This window comes from Zootoca vivipara, chromosome 1 (assembly GCF_965207765.1).
Source record: "Zootoca vivipara chromosome 1, rZooViv2.hap1.1, whole genome shotgun sequence".
NCBI classification, from domain to species: Eukaryota; Metazoa; Chordata; class Lepidosauria; order Squamata; family Lacertidae; genus Zootoca; species Zootoca vivipara.
Genome location: NC_142582.1, coordinates 98,042,567 through 98,057,057, shown reverse-complemented (window position 1 = coordinate 98,057,057; position 14,491 = coordinate 98,042,567). Strand labels below are relative to the sequence as shown.

The window sequence follows — 14,491 nt, the reverse complement described above, 5'->3', positions numbered from 1 at the left end:
CATTTGCCAAATGATTCCAATGTGTGTGTGTTTTCTCCAACTGTTTTCTATTGACCCTTATAATGATTGGACAGAGATCTAATAGGCAGCCTGCACACATGCACATTCAGGCAAATTCCCTGTGTTTAGGCTTATGATTCTATTCTACATCTTTGTAGAACTTGGGGAAGACTGAGACATCTGCTGGCTGGCTGGCGAGAGTATGTTGTGGTTAGTCGTTTAGTCGTGTCCGACTCTTCGTGACCCCACGGACCATAGCACGCCAGGCACTCCTGTCCTGCACTGCCTCCCGCAGTTTGGTCAAACTCATGTTCGTAGCTTCGAGAACACTGTCCAACCATCTTGTCCTCTGTCGTCCCCTTCTCCTAGTGCCCTCCATTTTTCCCAACATCAGGGTCTTTTCCAAGGATTCTTCTCTTCTCATGAGGTGGCCAAAGTGGCGAGAGTATAGGCATAGCATATCTACAATGACCAGGCCAAGAACTACAGCTTGAGCAGCCTGTTGAAAACCCCAGGAAATCAATGATGCTTCACTGTGTCTTAGACACCACCATTTCATGTATTTCAGTTTGAGTAACTCTTCCCTCCAGGGAGGACAAAACTGCTGATCACCTCCTGTGGTAAGTTCTCCCAAGCCCCCAACCCTCAGAGCATTTGCAGCCCCCCTTTTACACCAGGAAACAGGGATTAGAACCACTCTTGGCTTTCAGGTCTTGTGCCTAAGAACCCCAGCTCATCAGAGAGCAGGAAAGAGACAGTTTTCCCCTCCCTACTTTCTTCTGCCATAACTACAATCCATTAACCTACCATATTCCAAACTTTTTCTAGATATAGTTACAGGTAGGTAGCCGTGTTGGTCTGACGTAGTCGAAACAAAATAAAAAAAATCCTTCCAGCAGCACCTTAAAGACCAACTACTGTAAGTTTTTTATTTTGGTATGAGCTTTTGTGTGCACGCACACTTCTGAAGAAGTGTCTGAAGAAGTGTGCATGCACACGAAAGCTCATACCAAAATAAAAAACTTAGTTGGTCTTTAAGGTGCTGCTGGAAGGAATCTTTTTGTTTTTCTAGATATGTGTTTCTGCTTCCTTCTCTTCCTGCTCTCCAGCCTCCCCCCTCCCTGTCCCTCTGTGGCTTATAAAGAAGCCATCTCCTGCTTTTGTCGTTCTACTCCCACAATCCTTCAGCAAACCTGGGCTTCATCTCACACAGCTGGTGTAGGTGGGAAGACAAACAGCTTCAGTAGCTCCTCCAGGCCATCACAGCTCCCCTAAACAGAATCATAGAACCATGAAATTGTAGAGTTGACCCTAGGGTCATCTATTCCAACCCTCTGCAATGCAGAAATCTCAACTAGATCATATATGACAGGTGACTATCCAACCTCTCCTTAAAAACCTCCAAGGAAGAAGAGTCCACCATCACCTTGTTTTTGTTTCTGCTCCTTGAGGGCAGCTCATGTGGCTTCTTGACCCGACGCCTGCCTTCTGATGTTGCTTTTGGATCTGGCTATCACAGTGACACCACTTCCCTTCTCACAGGCTTTGCGAGAAGTGACCACCTGCTAGCCTTGCCATTATGGGAAGCCTCCATACAATAAATAACCTTAGCACAATATGAAACTTTTCACTTTCTCTTCAGTCTTCTGCCATTGCTGCTTATTACTAATGCATGTTGCTACATAACAGCAAAGTAATGTGTGAAAAATGAAATGGCCAAAAGGCAATTCTGAACAACTACATTTATTTCCCTCATAAAAACAGTTTTTAAGTGTCTTTATCAGTATCAGAGTTAGTACAATTACTAAGTGAGGAAGGATAGACAAGACTTTACTTGTATGGTTTCTCTGTACTGAACACAACAGTGCCTGCTGACATGCTGGTAACTTCCTCCAAGTCATGCAGTTTAAAATAGCATTAATGTACACATCTCGGTATACGAAATATACTTTCGCCATATCAAAAAAGTTGTATCGTTGCACGCAGATTCTAGCAAATGCTCCATTTCATAAACCAAGCCACTTGTCACAGATTTGTCAGAACTTGTGAACAGCAGATTCAAGGGAGCCAAGAATCATAGCACTGCGGAGCTGGAAGGGATCCCAAAGGTCATCCAGTCCAACCCCCTGTAATGAAGGAATCACAGCTGACTAATCCCTGACAGATGGCCATCCAACCTCTGTTTAAAAATCTCCAACAAAGGAGAGTCCACCACCTTCCGATGGAGTCCATTCCACTGTTGAGCAGCTCTTCCCATCAGAAAGTTCTTCCTAATGGTTAGTTGGAATCAACTTTCTTGTAATTTAAATCCATTGGTTTGGGTCCTACCCTCCAGATATACAGTACGTAAAGAAAACAAAGTGAAAAGAAGAGTTTGGATTTGATACCCCGCTTTATCACTACCCTAAGGAGTCTCAAAGCGACTAACATTCTCCTTTCCCTTCCTCCCCCACAACAAACACTCTGTAAGGTGAGTGAGGCTGAGATACTTCAGAGAAGTGTGACTAGCCCAAGGTCACCCAGCAGCTTCATGTGGAGGAGCGGGGAAGCGAACCCAGTTCAACAGATTACAAGTCCACACTCTTAACCACTACACCCCACTGGCTCTAAAAAGAGACTGTATAAATATAAAATGTATAGACTTTGCAAGCCAAGATAATTAAACAGGGGAAAATATATCTAGGAAATCAACATGAAATGTGTCACATTTCTCATTGTGAAACTAGTTTGGGGTTTTCACAAAGGCATGGAACATTACCGGGGGTGCCAAATTGAATAAAATATTGTGTGGGGAAAATCTCCAATCAAAGCAGAACATTTGTGAGCAGTACTCCACTAAATTAGTGCATGGACTGGATGTGGGGTTGTTGTTCTTTTTAGCCTTAGTGGCATTGGGTATAGTAATTCCCTCTGGCCTTCAGAGTTCACACCAGCATTAGAACTAGTTGGGAGTGTGGAACCAGGATGGACTAATGAGCAGGAAAGGTCAAGGTCTGCTACATTAAATGAGAGTAGATGACTCAGGGTGCAATTGCCCAAGCAGTCCTGACTGTTGCAGCATCCATTCATTTCAGTAAGACCACAGTCTTGATGCAAAACAACCTCTCTCCCCTCCGATGACATGTAGAAGTGCTGCAGATGCTCATCGGGAACAAACTGAGGCTTTTGCTGCCGCCGCTGCAACATTTGGTGGGTTGCACCCGTAGGTGACCTCATCATGGACATCCATTGCCTTCTCCTCTGAGCTGAAATGAAATCCAATAAAACTTAAGTCAGATATTTTCATATATCAGTTCAGACAAAAGGTATACGTTTCCCTTGGAAAAGCAAAACCAAAGAGGCTGATCTATTTTAAGCAGCTTCAATATCTCTGAAGATTTCTTGTCACGGTTCACGTTTTGTTGTTTACCAAGAAGTGAGCCCAGAAGGCACAACCCCCCTTAGAATCATAGAACTGTAAGGTTGGAAGGGACCCTGACAATCATCTAGTCCAACCCTCTGCAATGCAGGAATATGAAGCTGTTCCATATGGGGATCGTATGGGACTACCCTAGTTAACCCCCGATTTAGGTGAACTCAGCAAGAACATCCCCACAGTGTTGCTAAGGCCACACAGGGCTGTAGTTCAGTGGGAGAGCAATTGCATTCCATGCAGATGGTCCCACATTCTATCCCTATCTCCAGGTAGGGATGGGAATGTCACCTGCCTGAAACTCATGAGAGCCACCTCCAGTTAGTGGATAAAATACTGACACCTAGTGATTTGACTTGGTATGTGGCAGCTTCCTTTGCCCTATATGGGAAGTGACACTGCTACAATCCAGTATAGGGGATTATATAATATTGGGGTCTTGCTTGTTTGTCTCAAATCTGTTCTGCCACTTAAATCTTGATGCCACTTATCTCCTCCTCTCGACCTTTCTGAGACAAACGGCTGCCCTTCTATAGGCCAGAGCACTGGGTTGCCGTTGGGAGTTCAATACCTGTAATGCAGGCCATTGGCCTGTGATCTGCCTTAACCTCTCTTGGATATGTGCAGCCTTAACTCTGTGCTTCCCAAGTGCCCCAGAACAGTCTTCTTGCAGCCACAAATATTCCTCTGCCCCGCTCTCTCACCTTTCTGGCATGTACTTTAGATATTGCCAAAGATGGATAGGATGCTTGTCTTTTCAAGCAGTTGCCGTTGTTATTCGTAATTTTACAGCACTTTTCAAAGTGTTTACAATCCTCAGCCTCATCTGTGAATGGATGGTCCAGAGGGAAAGAAGGTATACCTTGATATCCTGGCGACCAATAAAAATGTTAAAGGAAAGAAAGAAAGAAAGAAAGAAAGAAAGAAAGAAAGAAAGAAAGAAAGAAAGAAAGAAAGAAAGAAAGAAAGAAGAACATGTCTATCCATGTTTTTCTGCGGTCATTTTTTCTCTGTGTCAAACCATTACATTTATCCTGTTTTAAATACTCTGAATTTTTTCCTACAGCATTATTATTCATTCTTCTTTCTCCTTCCTGTCAGAATTGTGCTTTTGTGGACCTGATAAGTGAAGGGGGAGGAATATGCAGCTTAATTTTCAGTTAGATGCTTGCAATCCAAAGCCTCATTAATGGTCCTTTCCTTAGTAAAAAAAAACTTTTTTAATGAATGCTGTTCTAACAGTTAGCATGCTGTTCCCTTGTCTCTTTGCCTGCCTGGTATTCTTCACCTCTGCTGCCTTTTCTATCACTAATGGTATTATCTCACACTGTAGAATGTGCTGAAACAAACAGCCTTGTCCTTCACTGTTTTATTCCCTTCAATCCATCATCTGTAATGTAATGTTCCACACACTTAGTTTTTTGACTCTCCTTAATCTATTGCTTTAAATGGTAAACACTTACTTTTGGAACAGCTCTCCTATCATATATCTGCCTTGATCGCACCGTATACCTAACCAATGTGTCACACAGGGGTGACCAGACAGGTTTAGGGAAAATAAAGGAACTACTCTGAGCTGAGGCCCAAACATAAAACTTCTACAAGGTCAAGATATACAGTATCCTTATGCTTCTTCCTCGCCTACACACAGAGCCTTCTTCTCATTTTGAGATTTAGCACCTTTGGCAACCTCATTAGGATATTCTGATGACTTGAAATCACATGGGCTTTGGGACTTCATAGGGCACAGAGAGGGAACAATATATTCTGGATGGCAATGTCTCAGCAAAGTCCCAGAACATGTGTTAGCTGAAATATATTGGCAGTACATCTTTGCACAGCATACATAATTAAATAAGAGCTCACCTCTCTGCATAAAATCTTGGGGGCTACTACCTCTTCGTCCTAAAAATCCACATTGAAATGGATATTTTGTGACGCATTTGTAATTTAGAATTGTGCGTCTGTCCTGGTAGGATACAAAATTTGCAGTTTAGAAAAATAGGAATCGACAAGATATTCAAAAGTCCAGAATCCCAAACTTCTCGATCTGTGATAAGTGACTGAGGCTGAGAAACACATGAAGCATATTTAAAGCACATCTTGCGCACAAAGAATCCTGAGAACTGTACTTTGTTATGGGTGCTGGGAATTGTAGCTCTGTGAGGGGGATACTACTTATCCTTTGAGTCTTTGGTGGGGGCGGGGATGTGCTCCAAAGTTCTCTAAATGTACATGGGTTTTGTGGTATGTACCAGTGGCTTGTTTACTGCAGCTACAAAAGCCTCCTTACATTTTCATTATTTGTAGTGTATTTCCATGCCTGATTCCAGTTGTGATCTACCTAATAAGAAGAAAATTGAGGCCAAATATATGCATTTATTTGCTTGCGTTTTCCACTGACATCTGGGTGGCTGCTGTGAGAACAGGATGCTAGACCAGATGGGGCATTGGCCTGATCCAGCAGGCTCTTCTTATTTTCTTATTTATTCAATCACACTTATATGCCCATCTTTCCATTCCCCCCCCCAATAATCTTATTCTCACAATAACTCTCTTCCTCTTTCAACAAGCCTTTTTAAGTTTAGATCTCTTCCAGTCTACATCTGTACTGGAAATCCTGTTAAGCTGTTTTTGTTACTTTACTATTTGTTGTTTCCAACCATCTTGTCCTCTATCGTCCCCTTCTCCTTGTGCCCTCAATCTTTCCCAACATCAGGGTCTTCTTCTCATGAGGTGGCCAAAGTATTGGAGCCTCAGCTTCAGGATCTGTCCTTCCAGTGAGCACTCAGGGCTGATTTCCTTCAGAATGGATAGGTTTGATCTTCTTGCAGTCCATGGGACTCTCAAGAGTCTCCTCCAGCACCATAATTCAAAAGCATCAATTCTTCGGCGATCAGCCTTCTTTATGGTCCAGCTCTCACTTCCATACATCACTACTGGGAAAACCATAGCTTTAACTATAATGATGGTTGGATAGTGTTCTCGAAGCAACTAACATGAGTTTGACCAAACTGTGGGAAGCAGTGGAAGACAGGAGTGCCTGGTGTGCTCTGGTCCATGGGATCACGAAGAGTCAGACACGACTAAACGACTAAACAACAACAACAAAATTTATTGTTTACCACCCTGGGTTCCTTTGGGAGGAAGGGTAGGATATAAAATTAATTTCTAAGATTCATCATCTCTGATGCTGACATTATCAATTGAAGAATTGTTGTAGAACCCCCCCCACACACACACAATTAAAAAAAAAACACCCTCAGTTGCATATGAAAGGAAATCTCTACATTTGTTCACATTTGAGCTGGTTATTGATTGAAACCAAGGCTCCTGAACACTTGAAATTAAATTAAGAAATTGCTGATCTGAATGCTATTTTTCTAATGGCAGCACTGTTTTAAGAAAGCCTTTTTGACAGAGTTCCACATCGCAGCAGTCCAATTACAATGTCTAAGGTCCAATAATAAATAATTGGCTCCAAAACTGCCTCGGAATAATTAAAGACAAAATCCCCAATCCAGCAAGGGTAATTCATGCAAGACTTGGCGGGGTGATCCCAGCTGGGCCGGTTTCCCTTGGAAATGTTAACAACTTAAATCCTACAAGGGATTTCAAAATTGCTGCTTACCAACATGGATGCAGGGCAGCAATGAGGATGGGGCAGCACAGATGGGCTAGTGGGAGGAGCAGACTGGTGGTAGGTGCCCAGCTGATGGAACCATGTGGTCTTTACCTTGTCACTGCTCCATCCTGGTCCCATCCACATAAGCAGCAGGAGATGTCAGGAGTCACAGTGTGAGTGAGTGAATAAAACACATTCACAAAGGTATGTGCACATAATACGTCTATAGAAATGATGTACACCAGGGGTAGGCAACCTAAGGCCCCGGGGGCCAGATACGGCCCAATCACCTTCTCAATCACCGGCCCACGGGACAGTGGACCAGCCCACGGCTGAAAAAGGTTGCTGACCCCTGATGTATCACAGTGGAACAGGGGTGGACAACCTAGCAACTGTGGGTACCACTGTATCTGTGAAAGTTTTCATTGGTACACCTAGGCAGTGCCCCATACTTTCTCTCTCTCTCTCTCTCTCTCACACACACACACACACACACACACACACGTCTCTAGCCCTCTTAGGAGGAAACTTATGGGATAAAAGGTGCAGGTGCCTTCTAAGCATTTCTGTGAAAAGATTGTCAGGAGTGTCTGTCTCTCTAATTTTGTGTCATGCAACACCCCTCTATAGCACCTATTTTGTTACTGCCACCTCCAGTACTCTCTCAAAATTTGAAACATGTCCACTGGTCCAAAAAAAGTTGTAACTAAAGTCCCGGAATATAAGGGCCTCAATAATTTTATATAAAAAGGGGGCAGACAACAGGAAGCCTAAGAAGCCAGTGTCCAAGTTATAGGGGAAGAAGTTGGGGCCTGTATGAAATCCTAACCCTCTGCTAACTTTCCTTGACATAGATCTTGGCCTTGACATTCTCAGTAGTATCACTTCGCTCTACCTTCTGGGCAATGGTCTTGCCAGTGTGGGTCTTCAAAAAGATCTACACCCCAGTTCTCAGACAAAGGACCAAGTTCTTAGACAACGGACAGACTCCTTATGGGAGTCTGAGTTATGGCACAGCAGTTCTGGGAAGTTTCTCTTTGGAGAAGAAAAGGCAAAGTTTGCACTGAGAATGGTCAAGCCCTTGGATGTGCCTAACATAACTGTTTTGGATTGCAACCAATGTTAATAACAATAACACAGAATACAATCAGGGAAGAAGGCTGCTGGAAATAGAAATAATTTAATGAAGTAAAGTAAAGAGATTCTTTCTCCTACCCAAATCCCGCTGTCTGTGACATTTAACTGCATACCGATCCAGATAATTAAATGAAACAACCTTTCCCGACGAGGAGGCTAATTTTATTAATGAAAGCACTTTTTATTTAGAGGAATCCAAAGGACTCTGAGGATCCCCCATTGGTTTGGAACATCAGTCCTACAGGAAGCAAGTGCAAATTGAACAAAGTGATTCCACATCTCATCACTCTCTTGAAATTGTTTTGAAATGTAATGAGGGCTACTCTAAAGATGACAAGGGCAGACAGTTCCCTTCCTGAAATCCACCATGGGCTTGATACGCAGCACTCAAGATGTGACATATGCCTTTGATAGCTTTTTGCAGAAGCCACTGTGCATCACTGGAGCCGCTTTAAAGATCTTGCAAGGGGAGCAGGAAATAACCATTATTCAAGAAGATAAAAGTTTGGCAACAAGTAGATACACAAAGCAACTCATTCCAGGTATTTTATCATTATACTTCCCTGCACAATAAATCGAATAAATATTTGGAGTAAACAGGGGCATTTCAATCTGGTTGATTTCAGCTGAACATACTCCCAGTAAGACATCATTCACTCACACATGTGGCTGAAATGTTTCATTATTTTCATGCCAGCCTTCCCCAAACATGTACCCCCAAACACCTGGGGGACACAACTCCCATCTGCTGCTGCCAGCATGGCTATTGGAGGGCACCAGATTGGGAAAGGCTGTTTCATGCAGTCATTTTGGAGGCCATATACACAACTATGACTAGGTGAATCAGAAGTACACAGGTATAAGCTCAACTATTTCCATAAGGTGGACATAGGAAACAGCCTTATACTGAGTCAGACCAATGGTCCACCTAGCTTTGTATTGTCTGTAGTGACTGGCCACCCAGTCTGAGGGCACTAAGTGGAGATTGTTGGACTCTGGCAAGGAAATGTATATGTGTATTCCTGGTGCCTGGTGCATTCCTTGGCAAGCACGTGGAGCTGAAGATGGTTGTGCATGGAGGGAATTTAGCAGTGCCACTGCAAATATGAAACAAAGCTTGTTATGCCTGGAAACTCACCCTAAAGCCTAATCTTATGCTGTTATGAGGTCATCTTGGCCACAACCGATCACACCCAAGGACCAGCCTACATGGGATGGGCTGTGGCACAGAGAGCAGAGAAGAGGCATCCCTTAAAACAATGTGGAGGCAACTTACACAAATGGAACTCCTGTTCGTGGAGTTTGGGGTGTGTGTGCCCCATTCATCAGGCCCCTTTGAACCATATGAGGATCCTCTTCAGAGATGGGGGTTGCTGGTCATGAGGAAAGGCTGGGGAAGTCAGCTGCCACCAGCATTTCTTTGGATCCTGCCAAATATCCCTTCTCAGTAGGTCCCCACACAAGTGCCCTAAACAAACGGAAAATGGGTGAGACTGCCCCTTCTGGCCAGACATCATGCAACCTGTGGCAACATTTCCCCGATTCAATGTGAGCTTATGCATGTGTGCAGGTTGGCTCTGGGTACAACCAGAACTCCAATTGCACTGGCTTCCTAATTGCATGGGGAGCTATGCGTAAGCCTCCTCCCTTTTTCAGAACCCTTGCCAAATGCATGGATATTGCATATTTTATTGGAAGCTGCTAGGAGACCCATATGATGGAAAATGGGAAATAATAATAATAATAATAATAATAATAATAATAATAATACAGGCCTTGCAACACCTGAGGCAGAGCCAATAAATGTTGCATATTAAGTGCACTTGTGGGGTATCCATCTATACCACTTCATGAACTAAGGACAAGAACATTACAGAACTAAACACGTACACAATACCTGCAACCAATATTCTCAGCAGCGAGAGAGAAAAGGCAGCGATTGAATTTAAACCCTTGGTTGTCATTTAGATCACTTAGTCACAATACAGGGCAAATACTTCATTCTCTACCCCCCAAATGGTTAATTATGAATAATGCATAAAGTCTCTAAAATAGACTCTGTTTGCAGAACAGCTGTGAAAAAGGACAGAAGAAATTTATTGAATAAATTATTCCTTGTGAATTATTTGTTTAGCTCTAATTAGTAGGAAGGAACCAGCTGTTTTTATGCTTATTGTACTTGTATTTTATGCCAAAACGTGGTTTATTTGTTTTGCATGCAACGTAGAGTGAGATGCCCTGTTTGTCTCTGCACCCTGCTGTTCCTTGTCAGCGTGAGACCATCCTGGAGGGGAAGATTGTCTGGCAGCCAGAGCAGGGCTCCTGTTCTAAGGAGCTGAAACTTCAAAATGGATTCCCAATGTGGTGCCCTGCAGAAGTTAGTGTAAGGAATGGTTGGGTGTTATGAATGTTGTGCTTCTCCTGTTCACTTCCATGTTCCACCTGTGGATCGCTCCTTTGCCCATATCTGCCAGATGTGGCAAGTCATTAACGCTCCTGTAGGACATCTGGCCTATGTAGAAACAGAAGATGCTTCCCTGGCACCAAGGGATGGGACCAAGTCTTTCAACTCTACTGTTTCTCACTCTGCTGGTCCATCAGCCTCACCACTAGAGCAAGTGAATGGCATTATTTATTGCCTATCTGGAAACCTTCTCCAGACACTCACACAGGACTTTCACCGCCTTCACTGGTTCTGATTTGAAAGAGAAGTAGAGCTGGGTACCGCATACTGAGGAATACCCAGCCCAAACCCCCTGATGATCTCTCCCAGTGGCTGCATGTAGATGTTAAAAAGCATGGGGGAGAGGACAGATTCCTGAGGCACCCCACAAGTGAGAGCCCATGGGTCCGAACACTCATCCCCCATCACCACTTTCTGAACACAGCCCAGGAGGAAGGAGAGGAACCACTGTATAACAGTGCCCCCAGCTTCCAGCCCCTCTAGACGGTCCAGAAGGGTGCTATGGTCAATATCAAAAGCCGCTGAGAGATCCAGCAGAACTAGAAAACAGCTCTCACCTTTGTCCCTAGCCCACCGGTGATCATCGACCAGTGCGACCAAGGAAGTTTCAGTCCCATGATGAGGCCTGAATCCCAACTGGAAGGGATCCAAATGGTCCGCTTCTTCCAGGTGTGCCTGGAGTTGTTCAGCAACCACTTGCTCAATCACCTTGCCCAAGAATGGAAGATTTGAGACTGGGCGATAGTTTGCCATATTGGCCGCATCTAAAGATGGTTTTTTAATAAGCAGTTTGATAACCGCCTCTTTTAGTGGGTTTGGGAAGGCTCCGTCACAGAGAGAAACATTCACCACTCCACAAAGCCCATTGCCCAGCCCTTCCTGGCTAGCTTTTATAAGCCAGGATTGGCAAGGATCAAGGAAACTGCTGATTGGTTTCACTCGTCCAAGCAGCCTGTCCACATCCTCAGAGGTAACAGATTGGAATTGATCCCACGCAACTTGACTAGACAGGACTCTAACACTCTCCCGCCCTGGTCCTGGTCCTGCTCCTGCGGTGGAGTCTACCTCTTCCTGAATCTGAGCAATCTTTCCTGAATCTTTGCAAAATCATTGCAGGAGATCATGTGGCCCATACTGGGCCCCGATGGAGCAGGTGGTTCTGCTAAATTGCGCACCACCTGAAAGAGTCTCCTGCTGCTGTTTTCTGCAGATGCAATAGAAGCGGTGAAAAACATTGAACCCATGTCTGGTCATATTCAGAATGAATTATCTGCCACCAGCACTCTAGCCGTCTCAGCGAATGTTTCATTGCCCTCAGATCTGTGGAAAACCATGGGGCTGTCCAGGCTCCATGCAATTGGAAATAGTCAATAGCCCTGGTTAACTCCACATTCCAGCGGGTCACCAGGGAATCAGCTGAAAGGCCATCAACATGGGATAAAGCATCCCCTACCACTCTCTGGAAGCCATTTGGATCCATTAAGTGGTGGGGGTGGACCATCCGAATCGGTCCCACCTCCCTGCAGAGGGGAAGGGTCACGGAGAAGTCCAGTCATCCAACATCCAAGCACTTTCTTATTTGATATTTTGAATTTGTCTGCTGACTCAAAACCTGTGAGGATATGTATTGCAGACATATTTGTGAGCACCATGGAGTAGATCAGTGGTGGTATTACAGAAAACAATGGACTTCATTTCTGTGGCTATCCATTTTCATTATACCATGCAACATCCTCTAATGTTTGAACACTGGATTTAAAGCACTCAGTGCAGCATTAGAGCTTTTAATTAATTAAGTTTCTATACCACCCTTCATCCAAGGCTCACACGACAGTTCACAATATAAAAGCACAAAAATAATAGCACAGAAAAAAAAAACCCCGAAAACAATACCCCGCAAACCCACACAGTTTAAAAGGCCATGAATTGTTAATTAGCCAAAGACCTTGGGGATGAGGAATGTTTTTGTCTGCACCTAAAGATATGTTGTAAGGGACCCAGGTGGCGCTGTGGGTCAAACCACAGAGTCTAGGGCTTGCTGATCAGAAGGTTGGTGGTTCGAATCCCTGCAACGGGGTGAGCTCCCGTTGCTCGGTCCCAGCTCCTGCCCACCTAGCAGTTCGAAAGCACATCAAAGTGCAAGTAGATAAATAGGGACTACTCCGGCGGGAAGGTAAACGGTGTTTCCGTGCGCTGCTCTGGTTCGCCAGAGGCAGCTTTGTCATGCTGGCCACATGACCCGGGAGCTATCTGCAGACAAACGCTGGCTCCCTTGGCCTATAGAGCGAGATGAGCACCGCAACCCCAGAGTCGGACACGACTGGACCTGATGGTCAGGGGGCCCTTTACCTTTAAAGATATGTTAGGAGGACGTCAAGTGAGCCTCCCTGGAAAGAGCATTCCACAAATGGGGAACCACCTCAGAAAAGGCCTGTTCTTGCTTTGCCACCCTCCAGACCTCTCGTGGAAGAGGCGCACAAAGAGGGCCTTAGATGAAGGTTGTAGGATCTGAGTCAGGTGATATGGAGATTTTTTTTGTCAGTTTTGCAAAAAACAACAATCCATATTTCTGAAGTCAGGATAAGGAATATACTCAAAGGTTCAGAGAAAGAGAAAAAGTGCCCCCAAAAGAGTTAACTCAAATACTTCCCATGTTCCTGTTACACATTCATCCCATAAAGGGGTCAATTTTAACCTTTTGATCCCACTGATGTGCAATGATACTAGCTTCATACACTTACTCCCACAACTCATAACAGCATCATATCTCAGCATCAAATGAGCAAAACATATATCAGTTTCATGTGCTTGCTCTCACAACCTCAGTCTTGGCCCAACTACATTAATGTCAATAGAGGGAAAGAACCTGTTTTTGTATAACACAATATATTACAGTGCTAAACTCCTCATGTATTATTTAATTTGCACAAAGTTTCTTTCGTGACCTAGGGCATTCATAAGAAAACTTTGTACTGGAGGTTGATAATGATTATTCAGCAGTCCCTTCATTGTAAATTATGCTTGTTATGTATTTAATGCCATGTAGGCTACTTAGCGTGGCCTTGGCCTAGTGCCCCAGGTATAAATGATCTACTTTAATCCCTTCTATGAACAGTGATGTCATAAGTTCCTGCTTCTTATTCACGACGGTGCAATAAATTAGTTGCTGGAGAAAAAGACACACACATATATATTTGTCTGCATAATGAATCAATCTGTAATCCTGAAATAAGTGGATAATGAAAATTTGGATTCATCACTGCTGAATCATCAATGTATTTCAGACCCCAATCCTGCCTTGCCTACAATTGTGTCTCCTGTTTCTCACTCCAGCTCCCAACTCCTAAAGGCAACAAGGCGCTAAATATGGATTTTAATAAATCAGAAGAAGCAGATGGATGCACGAAGCACTTTGCTAAGCTAAAAGAATTGTACAGGCTGTAAATTAAATGTTTATTAGTGGGCCTATCTGCCAAGATTTCCGAATAGCGCTTTTACGCTCATGAACTGTCGCTACATAAAGCAGCTGCATTAGCTCTCAAGGACTTTCCTAAAAATCCAAGGTTGTGCGAAACTAACCTGGAGAATGATTGCTTGTCCAGATGTGATAACAGACACTAGCAGAACAAAAATGACAGTTTGATTCACATATAAATATAAGTCGGTCTTGGATGTCTGGCTTCCTCTTTCTACCTTCTTCTCTTTTTTTTGGTGCCCAGGCGAGATAGATGTCTTTTTAAAAAAGCATCAGTGGTGAATGTTCTGTCAGTTTCAAAGGTCAGCCATTGCAAGGGATCAGCAGAAACATAGTTGTACATGGAGCTTGATGGAAGGACTGAAGAGTGATTTCATT

The 14,491-nt window shown here is 43.8% G+C and overlaps 1 long non-coding RNA gene across 1 annotated transcript; it reads right to left on the bottom strand.

Moving 5' to 3' along the window:
• Positions 1–1,733: 1,733 nt before the first annotated feature.
• On the bottom strand, positions 1,734–9,638 carry LOC148687687 (uncharacterized). The gene is made up of 4 exons (XR_015947937.1): positions 9,451–9,638; positions 5,279–5,381; positions 4,117–4,283; positions 1,734–3,245 (listed from the first exon to the last, which is right to left on the bottom strand). It is a non-coding gene; the product is annotated as an uncharacterized LOC148687687 (long non-coding RNA).
• Positions 9,639–14,491: the final 4,853 nt, after the last annotated feature.